The sequence below is a fragment of the Loxodonta africana genome, chromosome 22, assembly GCF_030014295.1.
Source record: "Loxodonta africana isolate mLoxAfr1 chromosome 22, mLoxAfr1.hap2, whole genome shotgun sequence".
NCBI classification, from domain to species: domain Eukaryota; kingdom Metazoa; phylum Chordata; class Mammalia; order Proboscidea; family Elephantidae; genus Loxodonta; species Loxodonta africana.
In genome coordinates, this window is record NC_087363.1 from 5,144,131 (window position 1) to 5,152,642 (window position 8,512).

At 42.4% G+C, this 8,512-nt stretch overlaps 1 long non-coding RNA gene across 2 annotated transcripts in view; it reads left to right on the plus strand.

Moving 5' to 3' along the window:
• The window catches only part of LOC104847272 (uncharacterized), a 38,816-nt gene extending 35,490 nt beyond the window's left edge, over nt 1-3,326 (plus strand). For both annotated transcript variants that reach the window (XR_010318955.1, XR_002784440.2), the window contains one exon: nt 11-3,326. This is a non-coding gene — a long non-coding RNA (uncharacterized LOC104847272). The remainder of the gene's footprint in view (nt 1-10) is intronic.
• The last annotated feature ends 5,186 nt before the right edge of the window (nt 3,327-8,512 follow it).

Sequence of the window (8,512 nt, forward strand, 5' to 3'; positions counted from 1 at the left end):
TATTTTTCAGGATTTGTTTTCAGGAGGAAAGGAAGACATCTCAGGATCCCATTTTGAGGGTCTTTTGGCTACATATTCACTGTCAGAACATTTTCTCCAAGAGTCCTGGGCCAGACACCTGGATTTCCAGATGGGTTTTGTAGTCAAGGAGATTTTAGAGAGGGGAGGTGTTTCAGTTACGTAGAAAAGTTCAGTTATCTAAAGAATTTATTTTATAAAATACCACAAAACTTTGTGACTTAAAACAACAGCAATTTATTATTTTTCATGATTTTGTGGACTGACTAGTATCGACTGAGTGGTTTTGTTCCACATGGTATAGCTGAGGTCACTCATGGGCTACATTTAGCTGGAAGCCTGGCTTGGACTAGGACATCTAAGATGGCCTCTCATCCTCTAATACCTCTCACCATTCGGTAATCTAGCCCAAGTTTCTTCACACCATGGCATTTAGCTTCCAAGAAGGAACATTTCAAGAGGACAAGCCCCAATATGCAAGCACTAACGAAGCCTCTGCTGGCATCATTTTGCTAATGTCTCATTGGCCAAAGCAAATCACATGATCAAGTCCAGAGTCAGTGTGGGAGGGGGCTACACAAGGGTGCAAACACCAGGAGGTTTTGTTCACTGGAGACCACCACTATAACAATTTACCACAAGTGAGCAGGGCAGTTTTGCACACTGGGTCTCCTCAGTTGTCAGTGCTTAGGTATGGATGCGTAACCTAAGATTTGGTCCTTGACTTTGAAATTCCAGAAACTCTGTGTGATTAGGGGTTCATGCTTAGCCCCATGCCTTTATCTGAAATTGTCTCTCATCATCACTCGAAGATGTGAATTTAGGTTGTCGTAGTTTTATCTCAAGACTCTGTCTTGGCCACAGGTGGTTGAACCAGAGTGGACACCTGACCTATGACTCTGTTGGCTGAGCTGGCCCAATTGGACTTTCTCCTATGACTTTTGAATGGGAATACTGAGAGACTAAGACCCAAACTGGTGAAGAGATTATAGAAGATCTCCTAGATACTCTAAAATGAGTTTGGAAGAATATCTAAACTCCTGAGATGACTAGAAAATGAGACTGCTAAACCATAGTTATTAAGAGATTGGCTGCTAACCAAAAGGTTGGCAGTTTGAATCCACCAGCTGCTTCTTGGAGACCCTATGGGCAGTTCTACTTTGTCCTATAGGGTCGCTATGAGTTGGAATCAACTTGATGGCAACAGGTATTCACTAGTGGATATATGTTTTTGCTCATTATGCTCCATGACAATATCTAGCTGCAAGGGAGGCTGGGAAATGTAATCTCTAGCTGAGTAGCCATGCACCCAACTACTATGGAAGAAGGAGAAAATGTATTTTAGTGAACACTTAGTTGCTGCCTCCTTCCCCCCAACCCCTTCCCCACACAACATAGTGTTCAATTCATGGTTACCTTTCAGAAGGGAGAAAGACAAGAGTGTATTTCGAGGGAGTAAACAGGATGATGAAGGCCTCAAAATCAGGTCATAAGCAGATTGGTTGAAAACTTGGGGATTGTTATAGTGAATATTTAGAAAATGAAATGGCTGCCTTTGAATGTTGTACGTGCAAAAAGAGGTAAAGGTTATTCTCTAAAGGCTCCAGGAGTAAATATAATAAGAGGAAGCTAACCAGTAACCAGTTGCCATCAAGTCAGTTCTTGACTCATGGCTCAGAGAAATGTATTTATGTTCATTAAAAGAAAAGAAGATTCTAGCAGAGTTGTCCAGAATGATTTACACCTCAGGTACGTTGTGAACTAGAAGAGACCAAAAACAACAACAAAAAAAATCATTTATTGAGTACCTATTATGTGCTCAGCACTATTGAGGCACTTTCACAGATTTGTTGCTTCCAACTCTGAGAGTCTGTTGCAACTCCACATACTTTTCTCCAAACCCTATTTTTTGTGACTTACTGACAAGCCTGCAAAGAACATACATGAGTTAAATTTGTGGGGTAGAACATCCTATGGGGGGAGACCCTGGAGGGTGTTGTGTATGTTCAATGTTGTGGGTTCTGTGGTGGATGGAGAAAGTTGGCCAGGGTGGGGAAAGAAGTTATTTTCTGATTCTCAGCAGAAACCTGAGATCTTCCAGAAGGGGTTATATCGTCCTGACCAGCATAACTTTGTGGTGGCCCTCATGTCTGCCGTGTTACCACATTGGTGAGCCTAGAGAATGCTGCCAAGAAGTGTGAGAGGGCTGCTCTGAAAGCTCAAATGTCCAGTGTCTTCCACACACCTTTTGTAGGTACTAGTGGGAGACAAGATGCCTTTCCTGATATGAGTTCCAGGTTCTTTACTGGAGTCTACAAGAGTGCTTTGTTATTCCTTGTACTTCTGGATCCAAAGTTCTAAGGGAACGGAGGGGCCCCCAAATCTGCAATTCACATGAACAAATTAAAGGGACAGAGTAACAGGAAATGGGCCAGGGCGCAGAAACAAAGACATTCCCCAGAACAATGGGGCAGGGTATCAGAAACTAGCCCACAAACTTCTTTAAAGTTGTCTCTCAGAAGCAACCGGATGAAATGAGCCCCAGAAACATGCGTAGAACATCCACCTGTGACCGCTGTGTGACCTTTCACCAGGGGCAGTGAAGGGCTGCAGCCGCAGCTGGGGAATCAAACTCAGGGAGTGAGAAACTGCACAGTCATGACACCCCATAAGTCCTACTATGAATCCCAGAGGCCTATGGGACAGGAGCCATCTTAGAAAGCAGCTGCACGTGCACCTTAGGTAGCCTATCCCCACCCAAAACGGGCTAGTTGTCGGAAAATCCCGCCTATGCCCCTGAATAAACATGAATCTTTTTTCCGCTCAAGTATTTTTTTAAAATAATTTTTACTGTGCTTTAAGTGAAAGTTTACAAATCAAGTCAGTCTTTCACATGTAAGCTTATATACACCTTACTCCATACTCCCACTTACTGTCCCCGAGTCAGCTCACTCCCTCCTTCCAGCCTCTGCTTTCGTGATGGTTTTGTCAGTTTCTAACCCTCTCTACCCTCCTATCTCCCCTCCAGACAGGAGATGCCATCACAGTCTCAAGTGTCCACCTGATACCAGTAGCTCACTCTTCATCAGCATCTCTTTCCAACCCATTGTCCAGTCACTTCCATGTCTGATGAGTTGTCTTCAGGAATGGTTCCTGTCCTGGGCCAACAGAAGGTTTGAGGACCATGACTGCCGGGATTCTTCTAGTCTCAGGCCATTAAGTCTGGTCGTTTTATGAGAATTTGGGGTCTGCATCCCACTGTTCTCGTGCTCCCTCAGGGGTTCTCTGTTGTGCTCCCTGTCAGGGCAGTCATCGGTTGTGGCCGGGCACCATCTAGTTCTTCAGGCCTCAGGATGATGTAAGTCTCTGGTTCATGTGGCCCTTTCTGTCTCTTGGGCTCGTAGTTATTGTGTGACCTTGGTCTTTCTTCATTCTCCTTTGATCCAGGTGGGTTGAGACCAATTGATGCATCTTAGATGGCTGCTTGTTAGCATTTAAGACCCCAGATGCCACATTTCAAAGTGGGATGCAGAATGTTTTCATAATAGAATTATTTTGCCAATTGACTAGAAGTCCCCTTAAGCCATAGTCCCCAAACCCCCACCCCCCTTGCTCCGCTGACCTTCGAAGCATTGAGTTTATCCTGGAAACTTCTTTGCTTTTGATCCAGTCCAGTTGCCGCTCAAGTATTTTTAAAAACCCTTGCAAGTCCTTCGTTCTGTGAGATGGGGGTAAGCGTTGCCTAGGCCTTCCTTATCTCTGCTTGCAAGCCGCTTCAATAAAGCTTTGCTGGTGTGCCTTACCTACTCCCATTCTTGACCAGCGAGAGGCAAGAACCTTATTTAATTAAAGGCATAGAGACTCTGGCGACAGTTCTGAATCTCCTAAATATTTCTACTTGTTTCTCTTTAATTGAACACTCACCTCGGTCAATCCTAAGCTCTAATGTTATGCTGGTCTACCAGTGTGGACACTAAGTGACAAAGTTTTAGGAAGAGACCCTTAAACTTTAAACCTCCTTGAAGCTTGTGATAAACTTTAGTGTTTATGTGCCCACAAGTGAGAATTTCCACACTTCCCTGGGAAGTTGGGGGAGAGCTAAGAGATTGAAGTAGAAATGTATTTGGACATAAAAATATTTTAGTCAAGCTGTGAAGAAGCTGCACAGGGGATGATTTGAGGCCCCTGGAGCCATCAAGTAGCATGATTGACAATACTGTTTGGAGAACAAGGATGTCCTGGGTGAACAGTTTCTCACACTTACCCACACTCCACCTTCCAGCCCTGTCTCTGTGTCTTTTAAATCTAGTACCTCAGATTTGGTTAGATGATAATAGATGCTTGTCATGCCCAAGTGAAAGGTTCCAAAGGGAGATTGGAAGGGTCTTATAACCGAGAGGAAGAAAGAGGATGTTTACAATCCAGTTGAACTTACCCATCTAAAGAGCTTTAGCCAGCTTCCTCCCAGTTTGCCTAATGGAAAGCACACTTCATCACAGCAGGTGACAATTTTTTCCCAAAAAAACACAGAAGGTGGACTCAAATGAGAAAGGCATGTTCTTTCAATTGACTTCCTAAGGCCCTCTAACCTTTTGTCCTATTACTTATAATAAGTGCTATCAAATTAGCCAAGAATGACTGTGCATCCAAGAGTAGGGGCCTGCCTAGAGAAATTAGTGCTTATGGCAATTAGTTTTAAATTGCTGAATGATCTCTCACAGCTGGCAATGGAAACTTCGATGGCCAATAGAAACTGCCCATTAGAGCCCCTCCTCAAGCAGCACTCAGGGTACACACCCTACTTGCCATACCTTAGTTACACCTCTGTCAAGAGGAGTGAAACCAAAGAGATTGTGGGTGGGTATGATGTCATTTCTACTCATAAGGATTATTTCCTTGTTCTAGATTGCAAAAAGTGAGATTATTATGTTAAAAGATACGAACATTGTGAAGGACCTTGATACATGTTGCTGAACTGCCTTCTTGAAAAGTAGTACCAGATCATGACACGGAACTCAAGTTCCTTATAGACCCACTGCTGTCTTTGGACAATTTCTCATCTTATAGAAATACACAATGCTAAGGTACTAGGTATAGTAGTATAGTACCTTAGCATTGTGTATTTCTAAAGCTAACAGCTATACTATATTCCTGAATCTTACCACCAGCTCCCATTCTTACAATTTAACCCTAACATTGATACTTAGAACTCTTTGCCCCAGTCACTCTAGGGACTGAGCATACTTGAAAAATTAATTTTGGAGTAAGTCTTTATATGTAAAGCTCCCATTCCAGGATTATACCAGCCTGAATATATACCCACTACACAAGCCATACTCTTGACAAGAACTTGGCACATCAACTGGCAGCATTTTGTTATTGGAGAAAATAAAGACATGTTCCTAAGGAATCTCAGGGTGCCTCTTACACGTACTTTTAAAACAGTTCTTGTCATTAAAGTATTTGCATTGTGTGTAGTCCCTTGATGTGGAAATAGACAAAGGAAAAAAGGAGAGAGAGTTTGTCACTATTATTCATTGCTGTATTTCAGCACCCAAAACAATGCCTGGCACATAGTAGAAGCTCAATAAATATTTGTTAAATGACGGAGTGAAATTTTCATTCTCTTGTTGAGAAGTTGTCTCATGGAGCATTTGTTTGGATGGTCTAAGGGTCATAAAAAGGATGCCTTTTGGGGTTTCTTCCCCATCCGCTTTTCAGGGAATCAGCCATCCATTTGATACCAGCTGTGCAGTCCCAAGAATCTTGTTTATATAACATGATGTAGCCTTGCTATAGATGATTAACTCAGATCTACTTTCTCTTATTTTGGACTTGCAGTAAAAGATTTCTATTTGTGACTGTACTGGTCTTTGGAAAGACCTCTCAGGAAGTGGGAGTGAAATCCTGGTCTCCTCTAGGTGGAGATGGAGAGCAGAGAAAAGCCGTTTGCAGAAAGAGACAACAGAAAGGAGTAAAGGAGAAGTGCAGTAAAAATGAGCTTAGATTCCACTGTGTGCCCACTAGAATTGCTAAAATGAGGACAGACAATACCAAGTGTTGGTAAAAATATGGAGCAACTGGAACTCACTGCTAGTTGAAGTGTAAAATGGTACAACTACTTTGGAAACAGTTCAGCAGTTTCTTACAAAGTTAAACGCACACTTGCCATATAACCCAGAAACCCTACTTCATGTATATTCACAACATACAGATTTCCTCCAAGATACATGTGCTGGAATGTTCCCTGAAGCACCATTTTAAATAGTCCCAAATGGGAAACAAATGCCCAACGTTAGTAGCCTGAATGACTAACTTGTGGTATATTCACAGGATGGAATACTCCACAGCGGTAAGAATGAATGAATTACTGTGACATATGGACGACGTTAATGAATAAAGAAAGTCAGTGTAAAAAACAATCAAAATTAATGTGTGCTGTTAGATGTCAGGACTGTGTCTAGCCTTGGGGAATAATGAGTGGACGAGTAGGAGCTTCTGAGGTGCTGGCAATGCTCTGTTTCTTGATCTGGTGCTGGTGATATTGCTGTGTTTAAAGAGCTGTGCACTTATGTGCACTTTATGTATTCATATTTCAGTAAAAAGATTTAGGAAAATTTTTTAATGTAAAATTTTAAAAATGAGTCTAGAAACAGAGATAAATGCCTTTTAATGTCAGCAGCTTTCCTTTTTTTTTTTAATGTCAGCACTTTTCCTTAGATTCCATGAGAAACCTGTACTGTTGTTCAGAATTCCTTTTTTGGATGTAAGGTATCTTGTCTGGGTTTCTTCAGTCTGGGTATCCAGCCATTAATTCCCAAGCCTCTTCCACTGGACGGAAGCTGTCCTAGTGACAGATTTTTGGCCCACAAATATCCCTTTCCCCTCCCCCATCCTGGCCATCTTTGAAAGTAAATGAATCTGTTCTCTGCAGGCAATTAAGTACATATTCATCAAATTGTCTAAGATTGCAGATGTTTAGCCTCAACTAACCCACCAAATCCTCTGCTTCCCCAGAAAGGAAGCAGCATTTCCTATTTGCCTGGGATGGAAGATGGAGAATGCTGGCAGCCAGATCACCAGCCAACACAGTCTTGGGACACACAGTCTGGGATGTCTTGTAGTCAGCCGAGACACTACGGATTGTGGTTAAAACTGTGCTTGGAAGTTTGGTGATTTATCCCCCAGTTCAGTCCCTTAGATGGTTTCCTGAGAAAACAGAAGCCAGCTCAGTCCAGTTCCTCCCACACAACTTCAAAAGGACAAACACCTAGCCCATGAAGTGGAGGTTATGGAGCAATGAGGTGCTCGCAGCTTAGTAAAGATTGGACCCTTGGCACTGAGCCCTAATCTTCCCCACATGGCTCATCTACCCAGCTCTAATTCAAACCTAGACAATGGAAGTAGCATCTTTATCTAGACAGGCTCAGATTTTTCCAACTTCGTTCCATACAATAAAGTATTGAGAAGCCAAAGTTCTGGACTTCAACTCTTTACATCTATTCAGCATCTTCTGTGAAGATTTTCCCTCTGACCTTTCTTCTTGGATTGAATGGATGACCTCACTTGCCTCTAACCGCAATGACTAGGACTCAAAGATGATGTCTGCTTGGAAATAAAATTTGGCTTCGGTCGCATCTTTCTGCCTCTGTATGGTTTAGACATCTCCAGGCTTTTTTGTACCAGAAGACAGAAGAGGGAGATCTGGCGATTGGGCACTTCTGGAAAGTCTGCTTAGTGTCAATGCAAAGTGAGAATTTCATTCATTTACCCAACAGGTGTTTACTGAGTACCTGTTATGTCCGTGAATTAGGTACTGACTGAGAATACAGCCATAAGCAACACAGATAAAAATCCCTTCCCTCATGCGGTTTATATTCTAGAAGAAAGGAGATAGACAATGAACATATAAACAGATGAAAGGATAATTTCAGATAGCCATAGAACTATGAGTAAAAGTGAAAAAATGTGATGAGAGAATTGCTAGGACTAAGACGGGAGTGAGCTGCTGTGGTAGGGTGGTAGGAGAAGACCGCTCTGGGGAACATTACATTTAAGCTGAGAATTCAATAATAACATGATTTGGGGAAAAGAGTATTCTGGACAGAAAAAAACAGCAAGCGCAAAGGCCTTAAGGTGGGGACAAGCTTAGTTGTTCAGGAACAGAAAGGACAGTGTGGCTGGAGTGAAAGAGAAAGGGATTTCACATGAAGCCAAAGAGGTATGCAAGGGCTAGATCATGTGAGATTGTAGGCTGTGATAAGGAATAAAATTTGCTTGCCTGATGTAGACAGATGATTCAAATTCTTGGAAAGCCTCAAAGGGAAATAAAATACAGTAGTAATTGTGGGAGAGGTAGTGTAACCTAGTGGTTAGGGTTTTAGACTCTGGAAACAACTCTAGGACTACATCCCAGCTGTACCACTATGCTGTGTGAGTTTAGCAAAGTGACTTAACCTCTCTGGGCCTTGGTTCCTTCACCTTTAAGGTGGGA